Here is a 24,646-nt window from a genome sequence, read left to right on the forward strand (position 1 = left end):
ATGAATTAAGTGGCCCTAATAGACGTCTACAGAACTTTTCAGTCAAACACAAAAGAATATACTTTCTTCTCAACACTGCATGAACCTTCTACAAAATCGACCTTATAGCCAGTCACAAAACAAATCTCTACAGATATAAGAAAATTGAAATAACATATTGGTCTTTATCAGATCACCATGGATTACAGCTAGACTTCAACCACAGCAGAAATAACAAAAAACTACACACTCATGGAAACTGAGCAATTTCCTGGGGGAAGAAATAAATAAAGACTTCTTAAAATGCAATGGAAATAAATGCACAACATAGCCAAACTTATGGGACATGAAATTAGTGCTAAAATGAAAGTTCATAATACTAAATGCCTGGATAAAGCAATTGGAGAGATCCCATACTAGCAACTTAAAAATTCACCTGAAAGCTCTACGAAAAAAGAAACAAACACACCAAAAGGAAGTAGAAAGCAGGAAGTAATCAAACTTGGGGCTAAATTAATACATTAGAAACAAAGAGAATAGTAAAAAGAATCGACAAAACCAAGAAATTAACAAGACAGACAACCCTCTAGGCAAACTAACTAAAAGGCAGAGAAACAGTACGCAAACTAACAAAATCAGAAATGAAAGGCATACGTAACAGTAGACATTGAAGAAATCCAAAGCATCAAAAGACTGTATTCCACAAAATTAGAAAATCTAAGGGAAAGGGAAAATTGTCTTGATAGATTTCACCTACCAAAGTCAAATCAAGAGCAGGTAAAAAGCTTAATGAGTCTTATAACACCTAAGGAAATAGAAGCAGTCATTCAAAGTCTCCAGAGAGAAAAAAGCCCAGAGCCAGATGTAATTAGCACAGAATTCTACAAGACTTTCAAAGAAGAGAATATCAATACTATTCAAAGTATTACACAAAACAGAAAAAACATAGACAAACTCATTCTATGAGGCCACTGGCACACTGATGCCTAAACCACAGTAAGAAAGACTCAGCAAAAGAAGAGAATTCCAGACCAATTTCACTCATAAACATTGATGCAAAAATGCAATAAAATACTCACAAACCAAATCCAAGAACATATCAAATACATCATCAACCATGATCAAGTAGGCTTCATCTCAAGGATGCAGGGGTGGATCAACTTAAGAAAATCCATCAATGTAATCCACAATATAAACAAACTGAAAGAAAAAAATCACATTATCATCTCATTTGATGAAGAAAAAGACTTTGACAAACTCCAACATACTCCATGATAAACGCTTATGCATCCCTTCCAATCCACATACTGTAGATAGGAGAGTAAAAAGATTAATGGGAACAAGAGAAGTAGACCACTGAAATCCATTTATGTAAAATTGAATCCTTGTTGTTTGCTGAGTCATGGTTTTAGCATATATGAGCAAATGCTCCCTGTGCCCTAGAAAGATCATCTCCTAAATGATAAGAGTACTTTCCAGTCTATGGACAGCAACAACTTTTTTAACAAGCCTACAAACTTGTAAGTAGGGAAGATGAAATGGGTCAGGAGGAGTGAGGTGAATATAATCAAAATATACAAAAATATCAAATAACTAATAAAATGAGAAAAAAGTATAAATTTAAGCTTATTCAATAGATTAAGATTTAAATAGTGTTACTTAAATTTCTGCATTCTGTAATTGTTTAAGTATACCTACTCAGGAAAGTATCGTCAAATATTTCATTGTGACTATAAAAATTAAGTTTCCTTCTTTTTCAGTATTAGTTTACTTTAAGAATTTTGAAGATACACTATGAAATCTGTACAGTTGAGAACTGTATCATATTGAGGTTTTAAATAAATGTGTAAGTCTCACTAAAGCACCAAATAACTTTTTGAAGTTCTATTTTAATGAATATTTATATACAGCCATGTTTGCCATGCTTGAGTAGAATGTATTGCATATATTTTTATTCTTTTAGCATTTGTACATGTTGACTTAATTCAAATTGACATTTCTTGCCTTTGGGAAATTTAGTCTTTTTACATTTCATGTGATTGTTGGTATATTTAGACTTATTCAAACTCCTTCAGTTTATATTTTATGTAAATTAGTTTACATTTTACTTTTTATGTATATTATTATCTTATTCTAAATCACCTTCCACTACTTTGGAAATACTGTCACTTTTCAGGACTTGCCTATGATGTGTATATTCATGTAACAAAGTCTATAATTATGTAATAATTTTATCCTTATCTAAATAAGGCTTTATAATATTGTTGAAGGAAATATATTTAATCTTATCTTTTAATACTCATTTTGAAGATCATTTGCAGACTTACAGAACAATTTGATTTTTTTAGTAAAGCAGTAATCACAACTGGCCCCTCAAAGTTTCTCTGTCTTCCTGTTGATGAGTAGACTTTAATTGTTTTCCCAGTTTATTGAGGCTATAGTTTGAGGATCTTTATTCTAATTTCTAAGTCACTCGGTCTCAATCCCATAATAGAAGAGGCCCAAGACCTTTGTAGGCACCAAGATCTTAGCACAACTGACTCCATGATGGACATGCCATTCAAGCTATAAACCTCAGCATGTAGACAGCTTCACCTGTCAAAACTAAAACAAAGGCCTAGTCTATCAAAGTCCATAGTTCTGGGAAAGCCTATAAATATACTAACCTTGCTTTGTAGCTTCTGTAGTTCCACTCCTGGCTAACTATTCTTGTTAACTGAAGTATATAAACACAGAACATGTTTTTTTTGTGCTTAAAAGCTCACCTGAGAAAGGTTTGGAGCTACCCTGGGATCCTGAAGATCCAGTGTAATTGCTGACATACTAGTAAAACCTTTGTATTGGCTGAAACCTACGTCTGAGCAGTTTTCTCTGGTGAACACCCCATGTCTTAGTCTGTGTTTTATTGCTGTGAAGAGACATAATGACCATGGCAACTCTTATAATAGACATTTAATTGGGCCTGGCTTTCAGTTTCAGATGTTTAGTTCCATCCCAGCTGGAAGCATGGGAGCTCACACTCCAACATGGTACTAGAGACTGAACTGAAAAGTCTGCATCTTGATACAAAGGCAGCAAGGAAAGACTGTGTCACAGTGATTGTAGTTTCAGCATAGGAGACCACACTGCTGAACCCAACAGTGACATACTTTCTTCACACACCTCCTAACAGTGCCACTGCCTAGGGTCCCATCATTCAAATGAATGAGTCTATGGGGGCCATTCCTATTGAAACTGCTACATGCCACAACAATAGCATTGTTATTTCTACTTAGGCATTAAGCCAAAGCTCATAGCTAAGTCATAAAGGAAGGCAGCCTGTTAGATTCTCTGTGATTTTAGTTCCCATTTCATTTCTGCCATTTTTTCTTGTAACCACACATTAACTGCTTAAGCTGTCATTTCTTTTCAGAGCACTTATATATTTGCAGTAAGACTGTTGTCCTATCATCTTAGCATGCCACATTGCTGGAAGCCGAGCTTTGAAGTAACTTCATAACTGAATTCCTTGAGTTTGGTCTTGTAGTTCTCAGATCTGTCTATAAAATTAGAGCCAGATATAGTTCTGTAATGCAGATTTTACTCTCCAACTTAAAAATTCATGCTGTGGCTCTTAGAAAAAGCACGAACTCATTGGTATGTGTTGTGGTTTGAATGGGAATGGCCCCCATAGGCTCATATGGTTGAAAGCTTAGTCACCAGGGAGTGACACTATTTGTAGGATTAGAAGGATTAGGAGATGTGGCCTTGTTGGAGAAAGTGTGTCACTGAGGGTGGGCTTTGAGGTTTCAAAAGGCCATGCTAGCTAGACCCAGCCTTTCTCCCTGTTTATGGATCGGGGTATAAAAAACTTAGCTATTTCTCCATCGCAGTGTCTACCTGCATGTTGCCATGCTTCCTGACAAGATGATAATGGAATAAGCCTCTGAAACTGTAAGCCAGTCTCAATTAAATGTTTTCTGTTTTAAGAGTTTCATGTACTTGAAGTTTCCCATAATTTGAATCATGTCTATCTCCAAAGCTCCAATCCTCATTACTATGACTTCATTTTCTACAGGATTATTATAAGAAACTATTTTTTTTTTCTGAAAGTGAGTCATGATCTCTTTTGCCTTCAAGCATTCATGTAAGGGTTGTTCTTTCTGTATGACCCTTTACAATGTTTACCATTTTGAACTCTTAGTAAAATTTCCATATTTGGCTGAAATGCCACTTCTTCCAGATGTCCTTCACTAGTTGCCTAGTATCCCTTGGTGACACATGTATATGACACTTTATAGGATCCCAACTCTTATTATTATTGTGTAGTCTATCTGCCCTGCTGTTAATCTTCATTTGAAGCAAGATTTTATCTATCCTGTTCAATACTTTTGCCCTAACAGTTACTCTAGCCATGGGCATATAATAAAGAGTTAGTAAGTCTGTGTGAACAAATAAATGAACAAATTAAGTACACCATCTTTTAATGGTGTTCACCAACCAAAGCTTTGTTTACTGTCTTACTGCTATCAGAACAGAACACCTTCTTAAACACAAGATGTGCTAGATGAATTTTGGTCATTGAGAATCAAGGCAGAACTAAATAGAAACTTTTCCTTTCAATACAGTCTGATGGAAAGAAGGTTTTTGAGTCAAAGAAGACAGAAGTGAGAAAGAGATGAGTTGTGTCAAGGACATTAGTGCACGCATAGTAGTGATATTCAATCAGTAAAATTACTAGAGTGAAAAGATTAAAAGTGGCCAAGATACGATTTTTACTTCTCATGGATAAATGACTTCCAGCATAATATAGAGAAGGCTCAAAGTATACCTTACAGTGTTATCAGGGATATAATCAAGCAGACAGTAACAATGGAATTCTTGAACTAAGAGTCAATAATATAATTTAGATTTCATAATGACTCTTTGAAGGTACTCTTCACATTATTGTCCTCCAAACTATCCATTTCAAGAATTGGTATTCACTGACCAGAAGACTAGAATCTGTAATTGGGTCTAGTGCTTTTTTTATGGCGACACTGAAGGTAATTCAATTTTCTTTTTAAGTCTTAATGTTTCACTGCATTTGTAGATAGTGTGGTTTCAGATTAATATTCACACTGATTGTAGGCAATGTGACTGAAGGCAAGCCTTCTTCCTATGCGAATATCAAGGTGAAAAATCACTCCTAGCCCTGTAACTTTTGCTTTTGCTCCATTTCCCCTACCCTCTCTTCACCATGGGTTTATTTTGTGGTGGAGTCAGAAAGAGACAAGACACAGAGAAGGAGTTTTTACTTTGGGGTATATTAGTTATTATTCCCTATCCACTCCATCAAAAAGATAAAAATCAAAGCTTCAAGGATCTTTTTCTAAGAGATAAAAGTAAACAAAACATGAACATCTCAAATGTGACCATTCTCATCTTGAAAAAGAAGCCCATGTATACTATAGTCTGCATCATACCAATTGGCCCAGTTGAAAAGCACTGGAGATAGACCTACTGCTGCATGGGAAGGAGATGGTAAAGAGTTTTTAGTGAATAGGAATTCATAAGGCAAGAATGATGCCAGTCTCCTTTCATTGCAAGCATATCACCAAAACGTGATTTATTTTGCTACTTTGTTAATGTCCCTTATTCATGATAATGAAGATTCAATTGTTTTCAAAAAATTATGTTGTGAATGTTGAAATTCTTTGGAAGGATTAGGAGTCATTATAATGTTAGCAAGAGTTATTTGTGCCTACTTTCATATTATTTCAACCTTATAAATATTTTGGCAGTAAACTTTAAGCCCCTACTCAGATCATTCTCCACAGTTGAGTGGAGAGCAGGATATGACTTTCTCACGTATTCTGGTGCCCCATATTTGACCATGTCCCCTGGAGGGGGAGACCTGGTGGCACTCAAAGAAAGGACAGCAGGTTGCCAAGAAGAGACTTGATATCCTATGAGCATATACAGGGGGAGGTAATCTCCCTCAGGAACAGTCATAGGGGAGGGGAATAATGGGAAAATGGGGGGGAGGGAAGAATGGGAGGATACAAGGGATGGGATAAACATTGAGATGTAACTAGAATAAATTAATAAAAAAATAAAAAAAGACTTTTGCCTTCAAGCCTAACGGTCCAAATTTGATCCCTGAAACCGACAGGCTGAAAGAAGCAAATAGACTCCCAAATGTGGTCCTCTGACCCCCACAAGTATATGTGCGTTCACATATTCACACATATTCATATTAACATACAAAATAAATAAATAAATAAATGTAATGAAAATATCTAAATGAATTGTTGCTAGAAATTTTCACTGTATATTTATGAACTTTTGTTGATCTCTAACTTAAACTGAAAAAAGTGAAATCACTTTTTAAAAATATTTAATATACTAAGTAAGGGGTTATGGCCAAAACCAGTGAACATTTAAGCTAACATTTGACAACATCCCAGCTGCTTCTTGATATTTCTTATCTCATTTATTAAAAAAAAGAATAACCAGTGACTTAAAAAAAATAAAGTATTTTGGAGCTTTGATGAGGAAGATATGGGAGATCTGAGATGACACTTAGATACAGATGTTTAAAAGAGGAGCAAAACAGAAAAAGTAATATCCCCAAAGAGAAATACTAAAAGAAATTACATTGTAATCTTCTTAATGGTCTTCAGAAACAGCATTTATTTTTAAAGTCTGTTTAAATTATGATACATAGCATCTTCTAGAATAACCTATATGACTTGGCTGCCATTTCAAAATATTGTATTGCAAAGATTTTCTGAGATTCAAACCTTTAAATATAACTTGACCTTTGCCATTATGCATTCAACATAAATTGTTACATCATTGTCTCAGTTCATTTTAGAATATGAAATTTGAGATGCCTAGAGACTAAAATATTATACTTTCTTTCAATTTATTTTTAAAGTCTCAATATATCCACCCCTTGGGTGTCAGAAAAATAAACTGTTTATTTTTGTAGAGGAAGCTGTTGATCTACTAATAGTTTGAGGAAAGAAATTCTCATTTGGAAGGAGAGGGTTGTCAAGTTGTTACCTATCAGATATATAGTCAAGAACAAAAAAAATATCACTTTAAAACATCTTCCAATTTCCTAAAGCAGCAATGTTTCTGTTCTTTACCATAAGAAAGCTAGGTACACCCACCTCAGAGCTTACTCCTACATTGAAGGCATTTTTAATACTTGTGCTTTTCTGACCTTCAAGTCCAAGACATCTCCAAATGGCAAAGGAATGGTCTGGGGAGAGATCCTTATGTAATGAACCACATGAAATATTGTAATGATGCATTGTTCCATGCACTTATGAACTCTAACCCTGCATCATATTTGTATGTGTTTTGTGGGGCTTTCAGTACAAATTAAACCAACAACTCATTGTTCCAATATTGCTAGCTCATTTGGGAGTTATAAAGGCTACACTCATAGTAAATAGGCAATGATTTTTAACTTGTTAAAACAAATGGAAAGATGTGAAACAACATTGATATTTCTTTATAATAAAAGTAATCTCATAATCTTGTAATTCTGGCCAAAATAGAATAAGGAGAGACAGTGTTTGAAAAGTACTTGTTCAGCTCCAGGCACTATACTTAGTCGACTCATTCCCTAATCCTTAATGCTTATGACAATCCGACAAGATGAATAATATTATCTTCATTCTATAGCTAAATAGAAATGGATGGTTTCACATCTCTATGAAAGATTTGTGTTTATTTCTTACACTGTAAGTATACACTACTTTTATTTATCACTTTCACCTCAATAAAAGAAAGAAAAATTCAAAAAAATATAAGTGGCTTAAAAATTATCAGTGAAGCAAAGGGAGTCTTGGGGAAAAGTGGGGGAAAAGATAGAAGGGAGGGGACAGGAGCTCCACAAGAAGACCAACAAATCCAACTAACCAGGGCCTGGAGGGGCTTTCTGAGACTGATGCACCAACCAAGGACCATGCATAGACTGGACCAAGTTCCCTACGCAGATGTAGCCAATGGGCAACTCAGGCTACATGTGGGTCACCTAGTAAGGGAATTGCAGTCTGTCTCTGACATGGACTGTGCTGCCTGCATTTTGATCACTTCCAACTGGCAGGGCTTCCTCACCAGCCCACAGAGGAAGAGAACTAGCTTAGTCCTGATGAGACTTGATGAGGTGGGGGGTGGGTGATTGGAGGGATCTTTTTTTCCGAGGAATAGGAGAGGGGGGATAAGGGAAGGACTGGGAGCAAAAGAAGGAGGGGGCTACTATTGGGATATAAGTTAAATACATAAATAAATTAATTTACAAAGTAGAATAAAGGGAGGGAGCTCTGATCAGGATGTAAACTGAATAAATTTTTAAAAAGAAATTTAACAAAAAACAGAGTAAAAAAGATCACTACAATTTGGAAATGATCAAAACGTATGCATACAATTTTACCTGTCCATTAAAAATAAAATAATAATTTTCTAAATTGAGTGAAGGTCTACATCCACCAAGTTTCCAATTTTAAGATATATTTAGCTTGTTCATCCTAAGCTTTGGTTGTGAGCCTGGCCTTTAAAAGCTGAGCCATCTCTCCAGTTCTTGTTCATCTTATTTCATATTAGCAAATAATAATTGTGCATAGTAATGGAATACAATGTGATATGTTAATATGTATGTATGGCATACAATCATCAAGATAATTACTACTTACACTTCTTCATCATTTCCTGTGTCTGGATCCATAAATTTCACATCTTTTAGTTTCTCATAAAGCAATAATTATGAACTGTGGTCACCATACTATAATACAAAATGCTGGAGCATATTCATCCAATTAGATCCCCAGCTATACTCACACCGTCCTCATACCTTTCCCAGCCTCATGTACTCACTGATCTATGTATGTCTTTCAGATCAACATTTTAAGTTTCCTTAATGTGAATAAACTATGTGACATTTGCCTTTCTGTGTCTCAGTTATCTCATAGAATAAAAATTTCTCCAATTCCATCCATTTCACTAAAAAATGCATATAACTTAAAGAAAAATTTTTCTTTATTTTTTTCAAAAAAATTTAAACTGATCTTCTTAAAGTGAATTCGTGTGTGTGTGTGTGTGTGTGTGTGTGTGTGTGTGTGTGTAATCTACAGTAAGTTCATGCCAGAGCACTAATTATACCTAATTATTGTGCCTAACTTAAATCAATTCCTTAAGAATTAACCTTCTATTCTAGTTCTGTCCATTTGCCTGCATATTTCATGATTTCCTTGCTTTGATTGGCTGAGTAGTACTCTATTGTGTAAACATACCACTATTTCTTTATCCATTCTTTGGTTGAGGGACATCTAAATTGTTTCCAGATTCTGGCTATTACAAATAAAGCTGCTATGAACATGGTTGAGTAATTGTCCTTGTTGTATTGTGGAAGATTTTTCAGGTATATGCCCAGGAGTGGTATAGTTGGGTCTTGAGGTAGCACTATTCCTGTTTTTCTTTGACAGTGCCAGATTGATTTCCAAAGTGGCTATACAAGTTTGCATTCCCATCAGGAATGGAGGAGTATTCCCCTTTCTCCATATCTTCTCCTGCATGTGCTTTCACTTGAGTTTTTCATCTTAATCATTCTGATGGGTGCAAGACAGATTTTCAGAATTGTTTTGATTTGTATTTCCCTGATGACTAAGGACATTGACCATTTCTTTTAAGTGTTTTTCAGTCATTAGATAGTCCTTTGTTGAGAATTCTCTGTAACCCAGACCCAGACACTCATGATACATGCTCACTTATAAGCAGATATTAGCCATGTAATACAAGATAACCATACTACATTCCACAAATGTAAAGAAGCTAAATAACAAAGAAGAACCTAGGGAGGATGCTTAATTCTTATTCATAAAGGCAAATAGAATAGATAACAGAAGCAATTGAAGAGAGGGAACAGGAAGGGAGCCTACCATAGATGTCCTCTAAAAGACTCCACCCAGCAGAGTATTGATGCAGATGCTGAGAATAACAGCCAAACTTTGGGCAGAGTGCAGGGAGTCTTATGGCAGAGCTGAGGTATAGAAGGACCTGGAAGGGACAAGAACTCTACAAGGAGAACAACAGAGCCAACAAATCTGGACCAAAGGGGATCTGCAGAGACTGGTTTCTCACCCATTTCCTTTCTACATATCTTTACTCTCATAGATCTAAGTGGTTCTTTAAGAACATTGCAGTTATCTAATCCATAAAATAGGTTATATAATATATAGATTATAAGGTGACAGCATAAATAATATCTAGGGTATCACACTCAGAAACTGTTGCTGTGACTATTGCTAAGAACGTAAATCCTGATTCTGGCCCCATTCCCATGTAATATGTTTTTTCTTCTCAGATAAAAAGGGTCCAGAATACTTTAATTCTTTTTTTTATATCCCATACTAACAATCACATTTTATTTATTCAGTTTGTTCTCTCACTAAGGTTAGGCAGAACTTAAATGTTGACATCATGATTAAATGACTCTCTTTAAGTTTCTTTTCATTATATAAATTAATGAATAATGAAAACTCCAGGGGAAAATGAGTAGGATATGTAATAGCAATTCTTAGATTAGGAAGTATCTATGCTGTTCACAAAGTTGTCTCAAATATACTAGTAACTAGGGAATTCAAATTAAAACCTCTTCACGCTATTGGTGATAAGCATACACTGGTCTTATACATATAATTTCATATAAATTCCAGATCAGTCTGGCAGTATATGCTAATATATTGCCTCTATTAATAGTTAGAAGTTGTATTCATATTAATGTGTTTGTATGAGTTTGTGTGGAGGCCAAAGATAGACATTAAGTGTTTTCCTCAGTCACTTTTCTATCTTATTTTTAAATTATATTTAGTTAGCTTTAGTTTTAGAATGAGGCTTTCACTATGTAGCCTTTAGGGTGTGGAACTAGATACACAGACTCATAGGAATCTGCCTACTTCTACCCCTGAGTGCTTGGATTAAAGCCATTTGTCATTGTGCCAGGCTATTTAATTATCTGTGTGTGTATGTTCCCACTAAAGTGCCATTGTGTGTATAAAGGTCAGAGGACATCTTATGGGAGGTCTTTATTTCTTCCACCCTGCGGGTTCTAGGATTGACCTCAGAATATCAGGCTTGCAGTCATCTTGACAACACCTCCTTTTTGGAGAAAAGCTCTTTCCCTGATTCTGCATGACATGCCAGCAGGCCTCCATGGTACTCCATGTCCTCTTGTCTTCACAGTGCTGGGGTTTTACATGAATGCTGGGCATGCAAACTCAAGTCAGTGATGAGAAGCAACCACCTAACTTTATTCATCTATCTATGTTCTGAATCAATTCTCATATCACATATAGATACTAATACAACATTACTATTGGAAATAACTTTATGATAGCTAAAATCAGAAAAGACTCAAATACCACTCATCAATCAATCAATCATCAATCAACAACATTTCAATTATTGCTTAGGCATATAATAGAATAATATACAAAAATGAAAGTACACTGGCCCCGAAATATGTTAATGCATATGGATGAAATTACAAATTTAATAATGAGAATTTAGACAATATATCATTTATATAAAATTTAAAACACCAGAGAATTAAAATAAATGAACAAAACCCCCAAACACATTAAATGACAAAAATTTAAACGTCAAGGAACATTTAAATATACATATATAAATAATAAAATGAGCAGCTGGGCATGGTGGCGCACATCTTTTTTCCCAGCACTCCGGAGGCAGAGGCAGCCTGTGAGTTTGAGGCCCAGCCTAGTCTGCAAAGTCTTCACAGAGAAACACTGTGTTTTTGTTCAAAGAACAAACAAACAAAGTCATAAAATGAAAAAGAATCTACCAAATACTAGGCTGTGTTTAGCCTTAGAAGTTTGTGAAGTTTGATCAAGGTGATATCAATGGGCATTAATGATTTTGATGTAAGTAATTTCTTGAATTGGGTGAAAGGTACACTTGTGTATGTTATATGATTTCAATTCCTTTTAATGTTATTCAGTATTTCAAAGTAGAATTTAAAATTAAACAGCATTTGTTATTACTAAGTCACAAAATCAACAGAGGCAAAATGATCTCAAAGAAATGTCAGTCCTGAGGTTGGAGAGATACCTCATAGGGTAAAATGCTTACCTCACAAACATAAGAACCTCAATTTAGATACATAGCACTTATGTAAAAACTGGGTTCATTTGTGAGTGCTATGCCTGCAACGTCAACACTGGAGGATAAAGACAGGCAGATCCTGGGCAAATAGGTCCAGCTAGACTAGCAAAATTGTTGACCTCTAAATTCAAGGAGAGACACAATCTCAAAAAAGTTGAGAGCAATGAAGGAAGGTGACAGACATTAATCTCTGGCCTTCAAACAGGTAAAATGACATATATTCATATACCCCATGCAATCATACACACACACACATACACACACACACACACACACACACACACACACACTCACAGGAACCCAGAAGCATGGAGTCTTATAATATAGGACCAAATGTTCATAATATCACATTATTGTTACTAAGTCTGTTAACATTTTTTAACTTTCTACTCTCCTAATGGTATATCTTATGCAACTGAGTAATATTAGAATACTACCCTTATATTCAGAAGTAACTCAATCACTAATATGCCCTTCCAATTCATGCGGATGCATTCAATATTGTAAGTGGATCAAAAAGAGAGGCCAGGAGAGATTTTGATATCATGGATAGTATTCCTTCATGTGATATTCCTTCTGACTTTGTGAATGACAAGAAATAGTTAAAAAGGCAAAGTCCAAAGTCTCTTTATTGATCTAACCATATGAGAAATCTATAGATTTATGATATAGAATTTCCTCCTGGAGAGAACTAAAATAACTCATTCTTTTTATTTTGTATCAACATTTTGAAGAATTTACTTAACTTTCTGAACATGTGCTGTGGCATCCTTTTAGTCACACAAAAACTTCCCGGTTTAGCCAATTAAGTTAATATAATGAGCAAAATTAGATTTTTTCAGGTCGAGTTTTGACTTCTTTTGACTCCAAGAGGCTATGGATTTAAACATAGCTTGAGGTTAGAATTGTCTCTTGTTCATTGCCAATATTTACCTTCTATGTATATATAATGAGGAGGCGTTGAGTCTCAACTCATCTGAAGAGGATTTTTTCTTTTTTAAAAAGTGTATAAAATTAACATACAAAGTGATGAGTTGCCTTATGCAATTTTATACTGTGCTGGCTAGTTTCATGTCAACTTGACACAAGCTAGAGTCACTGGAAAAAGCTTCAACTAAGAAAATGCTTCCATAAGATGGGGCTTTAGGCAAGCCTGTAGAGCATTTTCTTATTTTGTGATTGATAGGGGAGGGCCCAGGCCACTGTGTGTGGTGCCATCCCTGGGCTGATGGTCCTGGGTATTATAAGAAAGCAGGCTGAGCAAGCCAGTAAATAGTACCCTCCATGGACCCTGTAGCAGCTCCTGGCTTCAACTTTACACCCAGTTTGAGTTCCTTCCTTGGCTTTCCTCAGTGGACTGAGATTTAGGATGTGTATAAACCTAAGAAATTTTTTCCTCTCCAAGATGCTTTGATCATGGTGTTTCATCACACAGCAATAGTGATCATAAGTAAGACATATACATAATTTGCCTTTGTGTATTTTCTTCTTCCCTCCTCTCCCCATGTCTTCTTCCTTTCCACAGTTATCTCCATTCTTTTTTCTTGTCATATTTGATATGATATTTAATTTTTATTGTTTGAGAATTTCATACACACATATATCAAGTTTTGATTAAACTGTCACCCCATTCACTTTCCTCTAATTCCTCCCTTATATCCTCCACCTCTCTTTCCAATCTCATGAGTTCATTAAAAAACCAAAAAACAAAAACACTGAGTCTACATAGTTCTGACAGTGTGTTCATGGATTTAAGGGCCATCTATTGGATCATAGGGCCTCATCCTTGAGGAAAACTGACTCTTCGTGTAGAATCCATCAATTTCTAACAGCCCTTTAGCCAGGAGAAGAACTTTTGACTCCTTCCTGCATTCATGATGAGAGTTTCTTTGTCTTGAATTTGCACAAAATTTGTGAAACAGTAGTAGCTTCTGGGAATTCAGGCATGCAACTGCCTTATTGTGTCTGGAGAGAACTGTTTTGCTGTAGTTACAGGCTACCCCTGATTCTTACAATATTTCTGTCACCTCTTCTACAGTAATTCTAACCCCTAAAAGGAGGGGTATAATACCAGCGTCCCATTTAAGGCTAAGCATTCCATGCCTCCTTCTTTTTTACACATTGACCAGTTTTATAGGTCTCTGCATAAATAGCTTTACTTTGTAAAGCTTTACTGTGTAAAGAAGCCTCTGTTATGATGATCAAGAGAAGCACGAATCTATGTGTATACAGAGAAATATGTAGGAAGTAGTTTAATACTATATCTTTTGGGCAGAAAATAATAGTAGGTGCTCCCCTATGGCCTCTGAACTATCCAGCCATGGAATTTTGGCTCCATTAATGGTAGCAAATAAGTTCCGTCTTTTGAAGCAGATTTGAAATCAAACAGGATGTGCCCGATTACTTCCATAACATTCATGATATTATTACATCAGTCAGCAAGACTCGCTAGTTATTGTATCTTGCAGGATTCACAGATAGGGAGGACTGATTACTTACTTCCCCAGTAGTATGCATACCACCTCCCAACACTATGAAAGTTATCCAGCAGGAATGAAGTTTTCAGATCAGTACCAGCTTTATTGCTCCATATTTTATGACTCAGGTATGTACTGTCTTCAGCAACAAGGTCTTACCATCAGAAAGATACCATCTAGAGCAGTGGTTCTTGATCCTAATGCTGTGACCCTTTACATATATGGTGACCCTCAACCATAAAACTATTTTTGTTGCTGTTTCACAATTATAATTTTGCTACTGTTGTGATGTATAATGTTAAAAAAATTGGAGATAGAGATTTGCCAAAGCGGTTGTGACCCACAGGTTTAGAACTGCTGCTTGGATAAACAAACACAATAACAATAGCCTATAATATTCAGGGGGTATGGATATCTCACTGAGTAGCCCTCGAAAATATGTAATTCATAACTATCACTGGGCTTATTATTTGATAGTCTGTAGTGTCTAAAATGGATACAGTCCTCCTGTTTCAGAGTAATTCTAATTAAACTTGTTTATATGTATAAAGAATTTTTCTATAGCATATGTTTCCATATAGTTTTTCAAATGACTTTAATATTAGTTTTTACTCCCCATGCCCTTCTCATCTCTCCTTCTACCATGCCCTCTCATCTGTCACCTCATTTAACCCTTCTTGATTATGCATTTACGCTTTATGCTACCTGAATTTTAGATGTCATTCCTTCAAAGCCCCAGCATGGCTCCTTACAATTTCCCCTTACTTCTGTGGTTACTTCTATTTAACTGTAGTGATCTGAACATTCAAATCTAGCATCCATATCTAAGAGGGAATATATTTCATTTTTGTTTCTGCATCCATGTTACTTCATTCAGAATAATTATTTCCAGTTTCATAGACAGCATCTTTTTAAAGGAATACATATTCTATGAATCTCTACTGTGAAATAAAGGAGCAGCTGGTTAGGGTATCAGTTGAATCGTTCAACTAATAATGCCATTGAATTATAACATATCATTTACAAACCTTGTGGTTATAAGTTTTCATTTGTATGAAGGATATTTACAAATAGCCTTTTAAAACATTTTGCTGGCTAATGCATTTTATTAACAAAAAGCTCAGGAGAATCCCTTAGGAGAGGTGCAAGTGGATGAGAAGATAATGCTGTTTGAATTTTTAATGAAATGATAAATAGAATACAAGTTGGTTTTATCACTTTCTACTAAAAATAAACCTCATAGGCATATCAGTAAATTTTAATGCATATTTACACAAACCCAAACAAAACAATGCTTATTGAATATTTTTTAATAAAAGCAACACAATTTTTATCCAAAATCATAGATTCACAGTAACAGAGGATTGCCTTGTCTAACAGGCTCATTTAAATCTTATTGTTATAGCTACATTTCTATTGCTGTGAAGAGATAACTTGACCAAGGAGACTTATAGAAGAAAGTTTATTGGGGGCTTGCTTATAGTTTCAGAGAGTAAGTCTATTACTGTCCTGGAAGGGAACATGGCTGCAAGCAGACAGGCATGTCAGGTATGGTACTGGGGCAGTAGTTGAGTGCTTGCATCTATATCCACAAGCCCAAGACAGACAGACAGACAAAGAGAGAAAGGAAGAGAAATGGAGAGAGAGAGGCGGGGGCAATGATGGAATAACAATGGCTTTTGAAACTTCAAAGTTCATCCATCCCCTGTGATACACCTCTTATCACAAAATTCTACCTCCTAATCCTTCCCATACAGTTCCCTTGACTGGGGACTGTGTATTCAAGTATATGAATCTATGGATCACCATACCGTTATTTCTCTTATGTCCAGGATAACTACATTCCCTAGATGGTGTGTGTTTGAAACACTTTTAGGCTAGGGTCCTACATCAGATATTTCTGACATCTATGTCTGATCCTATAAAGTTCCATCTGACTTCAGTCCCAGCCAAAACAATAAATAATTCTTACAAGCCCTACTATAACTGTATATTGTGTCTATTTCTAATTTTTCTTAGTACGTACTCTGACCCTGTACTTGTCCATATGGCCTGTTAGTGAAGACGTGCCAACACCCCAGAAGACAAGCTTTCCAGAATATATACATAATTATTAAGATAACTGCATCTTTTTCAGAAGATTCCAGTGGAATAAAGCTTTGTTTCTTATAGCAACAATTTGAACAACATACTGTTTATTTGTTGGTTTTTTCATCTCTCAATTCCTTATTCTTGATCTTGGGAGTATTGTCACACATCATTTTATTTCAAAACTGGCTTGGGAGAAACCTAAACTGTAACAGGACCCTACAGAAGTATATGTAATGCATCACACAATACAGCAGTCTGCTGTAAAGATTTCAAGAAATTTATGCTGTCAAGACTGCCTCACAATTATCTCCTTGCACCACTACCATTTGTAAACATGAAATAGTTGTACTAGATTGCAATGTGTAGTCTTTCAAATTCACCAGAGAATTGGACTAAAGTTGAGGTTAAGGTCAATATTAGGACAGACAGTCATCCTCTCCTTTTGCAAATACAGTATTCAAGCTCCCGTGTTATATAATCCATAGTCATCAGGGCTTTGTTTAGGAGATAGGATTGGTAAAGACTAAATCCATCTTCATTGCATCTTTGTCACTCTGATCTAACCTGCACCTAGTGAACCTTTCCTAGCTCTCTTCTTGGAACACATTTCACTACTTCTGCTGTTTTTACTGTCATTGTAGAAAATGGTCTACTAGAATAACTAAAAATGACTCCTTAAAGGAGTCATTGGCTTTTGTTTTAGCAAATATTTATGTTCTCAGGCTTACAAACTGTGAGTTACATCTCATTATTCAAGGGAGGAAACACATTTGTTTAATTCCTTATCATGTGCTGTTTCCCTGTGATGTGAACTGCTAATAATCTATAGCATGTACTCTACAAGAATATAGCCAAAGCGATTTTTTTCTTCTACAAAACATGTACTTCTGTATTTGCTGCCTGAAAAGGTAAGTTAAATATTATTTTACCAAATGCTGAATTTTAAAAACCAGTATCAGTGGTGTTTACAAAGTACATTTGTCTTTTCTTATTAAACTTCATTTGTTTTATATTTGGCCATTGTTTGTGTGTCTGCCATGTATATTTGGGTACTCTTAGGGGCCAGAAGATGGTATTCGATCCCCAGCAAATGTTGTGAGCTGCATGATGTGAATGCTGGGATCTGAATTTGAATTCTCTGAAAGAACAATAAGTCTTCTTAACCACTGAGCAATCCCTTCAGCCCCATTTGCCCTTGATCTTACTGTTCCACTTTACTACTATTTTTAGTTTGTAGCTAATCTATGTAAAGACGTAAGCAGAAACTTTCTCCCATAGTCATCCATGATGACTTCAGAAATTGTGTGCATATATAAAATTATTCATCTTCCTAAAATAGTGTATCATAACCAACCAAGCAATAGTGCATTGTCCACTTATTTCTAGACTCCAAATGGTTAAAAACTTGTCCCTGTTCATGCAGAACACACACTACTGCTCATTGCTACTGTTATTTTTATTCCTTCTTTGGTAGATTTCATTTGCCATATCTTTACCCTGAGTTGAATTTCTGTGTCTTACTCTTTTTTTCCCTCTCATTCTTTAGAAGACAAATGCCCAAAGTAAAAATTATAATGAACCAGATGCACTTTTTAAATTATATTTTATTTACATTACATCCAGATTATAATCCCCTTTATTTTATCTTCCTGTTCCTACCCTCCCTCCCTCTTTAGCCCTATTCCCCTTGCCTAGACCACTGACAGGTGGGGTCCTCCTCCCTCACTTTCTGACCACAGCCTATCAGGGTTCATCTGTAAAGCCTGCATCTCTTTCCTCTGTGTACCCACAGTGCTTCTTTACCAAGGGACAGTGTTCAAGTTGCAGGTCCCAGAGTTCCTGTCAGAAGCAGATGCACTTTTTATGTCAAAAACATCTATACTTCTGAAAGTTTCTTTTATTCCATTAAGAGACAAGTAGGCATGCAATGGCTTGTAAATTCTAGCAAGAATACAGCTGATGCATGAGATAGACATATATTGTTTCTTATCTCCTCTTCATGTTTAGCAACATGTTTAAAATTAACATTATGTCATTACATAACTGTTTTATTACACGTGTTCTATAAAACCAATTTCTGCAAACTTTATAGTGCTAGAAAAATGTAAGGCAGGAAGCATATGCAAATAATTTAGACAAAAGTGAAAACTAATTCTAGCTTATACGTTCCCAACCATATTTCCATTTTGTAAATATAATGTTAGAGAATAGAATTTGGCATACAAAGACGACTTTCATCTCTCATTTGGGATGAAATTTTAGAGGAGGAAGTGGTTTAAGGATTCTTTTTTTTTTTTTAAAGATTTATTATTTATTATTATGTATACAGAGCTCTGCCTATATGTACATCTGCAGGCCAGAGGAGGGCATCAGATCACATTATAGATGGTTGTGAGCCACCATGTGGTTGCTGGGAATTGAACTCATGACCTCTGGAAGAACAGTCAGTGCTCTTAACCGCTGAGCCATCTCTCCAGCCCCCAGGTTTAAGGATTCTTTATATCACAGTAGAAACTATTGCTTGAGTCAAGGCAAATCTGAACTTGGTCGTTTTATTTCTTCTTTTAATATTTCCTCACCTGGTATAGTCTTCTTGTTAATCACAGACATCACTAACCGAGCAGACATCTCATTTTAATATGCCTTCTGAATGTTATACAATGTGCTTCTATTAAGTATTACATATATGGCTCCTTTTTGTAAGGTTACAGCTTGCAGTGAGAAGTTTGAGGCAGTTTATTTTCAGGGGCCTTTTCATATAGCAACAATTAATGAAAAAGGGGACATGAATTTGAAAGAGCAAGGAGAGATATCTAGGAGAGTTTGGAAGGATAAAGGAGGATACATGATGTGATTATAGTTTTTAAAAAGTCCAGTGAACAGATTGTAAGAATTGTCACTTCATCTTCAGTGTGAACCTCTTAGCCATAAGAATGTAGCAGACATCTTAATTCCATCTTCTATTGCTTCATCTTAGATTACACAAATCACAACTTTTAAACTAAATTAGTTTATTTACTCAATACTGAGTCCCAATCAAGCACAATGAAGATACTTGCCAAGGTATTTCATTTAGTCTACCATGCTATTTTAATCAACCCTATGTGAACTTCCTTATGTAATTCTATTGGCTTTTCTTACTGCATCTTTAAGTCCTTTTTTCCCCTGACCTCTCTAGATCACTTACTTGAGTCTGGTATTATATGCCCATTCTTTAAATTGTTGTGGTATCATCATGCATTAACTTGTTATTGTTATCACCTTCTCCAAGATACATTTACATTTTATTATTATTCAGTGTATCTAGCTTATCTCCTGCCACCCACTCCACTGTAAAGTTGGAGAACCCTTTGAGAGGATGCATTATGCTATTTTTGTGTCTGTCATAATGCCAACAAATATCTGAGCAGACATAATACTTTCATTTGCATAATGGCTTCTTCAAATGCCTGTAACATGTCAACTCTCAGAGATTTCTGCTACTGGAGAAAGGTCAAGTGGTTATGAACAGTCCAACATTTGAAATATTCAAAAATATTTTATATTGAGTTTTGAAGACATTAGTGCAGTTGCATTCTTTCTCTAATGAATAATTTATAAAAATAATAGTGATGCAATACATACTAAGATATAATTTTCACTGCTTAACTGAAGCTAGTAAGGATTCACCTGTGTTTACTGAGTGTCTGTTACAGAAGACATAAAAGTGGGTACTGTGAACATCTAGAATTTTCACAAATAATTAATGAAGACCTTCCCATCCCCTGAGTAGGCAGTACCTTCTGGTAGATGCCTCAGATATAAAAAGGTCTGGGGGAAATCAATGCTGTTTGCCTATTTACCCTCACTTCTTGCTGATGAGTGGGTCTGTGTCTGTTGTTGCTGGTGCTGGGGCTGTTGAGGCCATGACCATTCTTCATTAACACCAGCCTCCAGTTTTCAGCCCTCTAATTTGGACTGAAGACCAACGATTTCCTAGGAATTCTCTAGGCTTTATGTAATGCTGAGGTTTCCAGCCATCTGGACTGAGCAAGTTACTTGGTTCTTGGCTTCTCCTGCACAGGAGTACCAAGCCCCTGTTGTATAAGCTAATCTAATGAATCCTCTTTATAATATGTATGCATCCTAATGTTTGTGTTTCCCTAGAAAATCCTGACTAATCCATCATTTATGAGTAACACTTAGCCTAAATTGTGAATGTAATTATGTACAAGCCTACTTCTTTGTATTCAAGGCCCTGTGCAAAGTAGGGATACCAATAGCAAATATCATTAGATTATTTTTATTTATTTATTTATTTATTTATTTATTTATTTATTTTTTCTTCTTTTTTTCTTTTTTTTTTCTTTATTAATTTATTCTTGTTACATCTCAATGTTTATCCCATCCCTTGTATCCTCCCATTCCTCCCCCCCCCCCATTTTCCCATTATTCCCCTCCCCTATGACTGTTCCTGAGGGGGATTACGTCCCCCTATATATTCTCATAGGGTATCAAGTCTCTTCTTGGCTACTTGCTGTCCTTCCTCTGAGTGCCACCAGGTCTCCCCCTCCAGGGGACATGGTCAAATGTGAGGCACCAGAGTATGTGAGAAAGTCGTATCACACTCTCCACTCAACTGTGGAGAATATTCTGACCATTGGCTAGATCTGGGAAGGGGTTTAAAGTTTACCTCCTGTATTGTCCTTGGCTGGTGCCTTAGTTTGAGCGGGACCCCTGGGCCCAAATCTGCCTATCATATTGTTCTACTTGTAGATTTCTAGGACCCTCTTGATCCTTTTATTTTGCTGTTCTCCCATGCGTCTCTCATTTAGAGTCCCAATAGGATGCCTTCCCCTCTGTCCCAGTTTCCTGGTAAGTGAAGGCTTTTGTGGGACATGCCCCTTGGGCTAGTATGCAGATATAAGTGAGTATATACCATTTGATTCTTTCTGCTTCTGGGTTAACTCACTCATTATGATCATTTCTAGCTCAATCCATTTATCCACAAATTTCTGGAATTCCTTGTTTTTAATAGCTGAGTAGTATTCCATAGTGTATATGTACCACAGTTTCTTTATCCACTCTTCTACTGAGGGACACTTAGGCTGTTTCCATGTTCTGGCTATTATGAATAAGGCTGCTATGAACATGGTTGAGCAAATTTTCTTGTTGTGTGCTGGAGCATCTTCTGGGTATATTCCAAGGAGTGGAATAGCTGGGTCTTGAGGAAGCCCTATTCCCATTTTTCTGAGATAGCACCAGATAGATTTCCAAAGTGGCTGTACTAGTTTGCATTCCCACCAGCAATGAAGGAGTGTTCCTCTCTCCCCACATCCTCGCCAGCATGTGGTGTCGCTTGAATTTTTGATCTTAGCCATTCTGATGGGTGTAAGATGGAATCTCAGAGTTGTTTTGATTTGCATTTCCCTGATGACTAAGGAGGTTGAGCATTTCTTTAAGTGTTTCTCAGCCATTTGATACTCCTCTGTTGAGAATTCTCTGTTTAGTTCCAAGCCCCATTTCTCAATTGGGTTATTCGGTTTGGTGGTGTTTAATTTCTTGAGTTCTTTATATATTTTGGATATTAGACCTTTGTCAGATGTAGGGTTGGTGAAGATTTTTTCCCAGTCTGTAGGCTGTCGCTTTGTTCTCTTGACAGTGTCTCCTGCCTTACAGAAGCTTCTCAGCCTCATGAGGTCCCATTTATTAATGGTTGACATTAAGGCCTGGGCCGTTGGTGTTCTGTTCAGGAAGTTGTCTCCTGTGCCAATATGTTCCAGGCTCTTTCCCACTTTTTCTTCTAAGTGAGTTAGTGTCTCTGGTTTTATGTTGAGGTCTTTAATCCACTTGGATTTGAGTTTTGTGCAAGGTGACAAATATGGGTCCAGTTTCATTTTTTTACACATAGACCTCCAGTTAGACCAGCACCATTTGTTGAAGATGCTATCCTTTTTCCATTGAATGGATTTGGCTTCTTTGTCAAAAATCAAGTGACCATATGTGTGTGGATTCATATCTGGGTCTTTGATTCGATTCCACTGATCAACCAGCCTGTTGCTGTGCCAGTACCATGCTGTTTTAATTACTATTGCTTTATAGTACAGTTTGAGATCAGGTATGGAGATTCCTCCGGAGCATCTTTTATTGTACAAGATTGTTTTAGCTATTCTGGGTTTTTTGTTTTTCCATATGAAGTTCAGAATTGAACTTTCAATGTCTTTAAAAAATTGTGTAGGTATTTTGATAGGGATTGCATTGAATCTGTAGATTGCTTTTGGTAGGATGGCCATTTTTACTATGTTAATTCTCCCGATCCATGAGCAAGGAAGATCACGCCATCTTCTCAGGTCATCTTCAATCTCTTTCTTCAGAGTTTTGAAATTTTTTTCATACAAGTCCTTCACTTGCTTAGTTAGGGTAACTCCTAGATATTTTATATTGCTTGTGGCTAATGTGAAGGGTGTGGTTTTCCTAATTTCTTCCTCTGTAAGCTTGTCATTTGTGTATAGGAAGGCTACAGACTTTTTTGAGTTAATTTTGTATCCAGCCAATTTGCTGAAGGTGTTTATCAGCTTTAGGAGTTCTCTGGTGGAGTTTTGAGGGTCACTTATGTACACTATCATATCATCTGCAAAGAGGGATAATTTGACTTCCTCCTTTCCCATTTGGATACCCTTGATCTCCTTTTGTTGTCTTATTGCTCTGGCTAGAACTTCGAGTACTATATTGAAGAGATATGGAGAGAGTGGGCAGCCTTGCCTTGTTCCCGATTTGAGAGGAATTTCCTTGAGTATCTCACCATTTACTTTGATTTTGGCTATTGGCTTGCTGTATATAGCCTTTATTATGTTGAGGAAAGTGCCTTGTATCCCCGATCTCTCTAAAACTTTAAACATGAATGGGTGTTGAATTTTATCAAATGCTTTCTCTGCATCCAAGGAGATGATCATGTGGTTTTTTATTTTCAGTTTGTTTATATGATGGATTACATTGATGGATTTCCGTATATTAAACCATCCCTGCATGCCTGGAATGAAGCCTACTTGGTCATGATGAATGATATCTTTGATGTGCTCCTGTATTCGTTTTGCAAGTATTTTATTTAGTATTTTTGCATCTATGTTCATAAGAGAAATTGGTCTGAAATTCTCTTTCTTTGTTGAGTCTTTGTGAGGTTTAGGTATCAATGAGACTATGGCCTCATAGAATGAAGTTGGTAATTTTCCATCCATTTCTATCTTTTGGAGTAGCTTGAAGAGTATCGGTATTAGCTCGCCCTTAAAGGTCTGGTAGAATTCTGCACTGAAACCATCTGGCCCTGGGCTTTTTTTGGTTGGGAGACCATCGATGATTGCTTCTATTTCTGTAGGGGAAATGGGACTATTTAACTTGTTTATCTGTTCTTCACTCAACTTTGGCAAGTGAACTTGATCAAGAAAATCGTCCATTTCCCTTAGATTTTCAAATTTTGTGGCGTATATGCCTTCAAAGTAGGATCTTATGATTCTTTGAATTTCTTCAGTGTCTGTTGTTATGTCTCCCTTTTCATTTCTGATTTTGTTCATTTCAATACTGTCTCTCTGCCTTTTAGTTAGTTTGGCTAATGGTCTGTCTATCTTGTTGATTTTCTCAAAGAACCAGCTTTTGGTTTTGTTGATTCTTTGGACTGTTTTCTTAGTTTCTAATTTGTTAATTTCAGCCCTGAGTTTGATAATTTCCAGGCGTCTACTCCTCTTGGGTGTTTCTGCTTCTTTTTTTTCTAGGGCTTCCAGTTGTGTTGTGAAGATGCTTATGTGCGATGTTTCCAATTTCTTTTTAAAGGCACTTAGTGCTATGAATTTTCCTCTTAGCACTGCTTTCAATGTATCCCACAAATTTGGGTATGTTGTTTCTTCATTTTCATTGAATTTCAGAAACTCCTTGATTTCTTTCTTTATTTCTTCCCTGACCCAGGTGTCATT

Source organism: Acomys russatus, chromosome X, assembly GCF_903995435.1.
Source record: "Acomys russatus chromosome X, mAcoRus1.1, whole genome shotgun sequence".
Taxonomy (NCBI): Eukaryota; Metazoa; Chordata; class Mammalia; order Rodentia; family Muridae; genus Acomys; species Acomys russatus.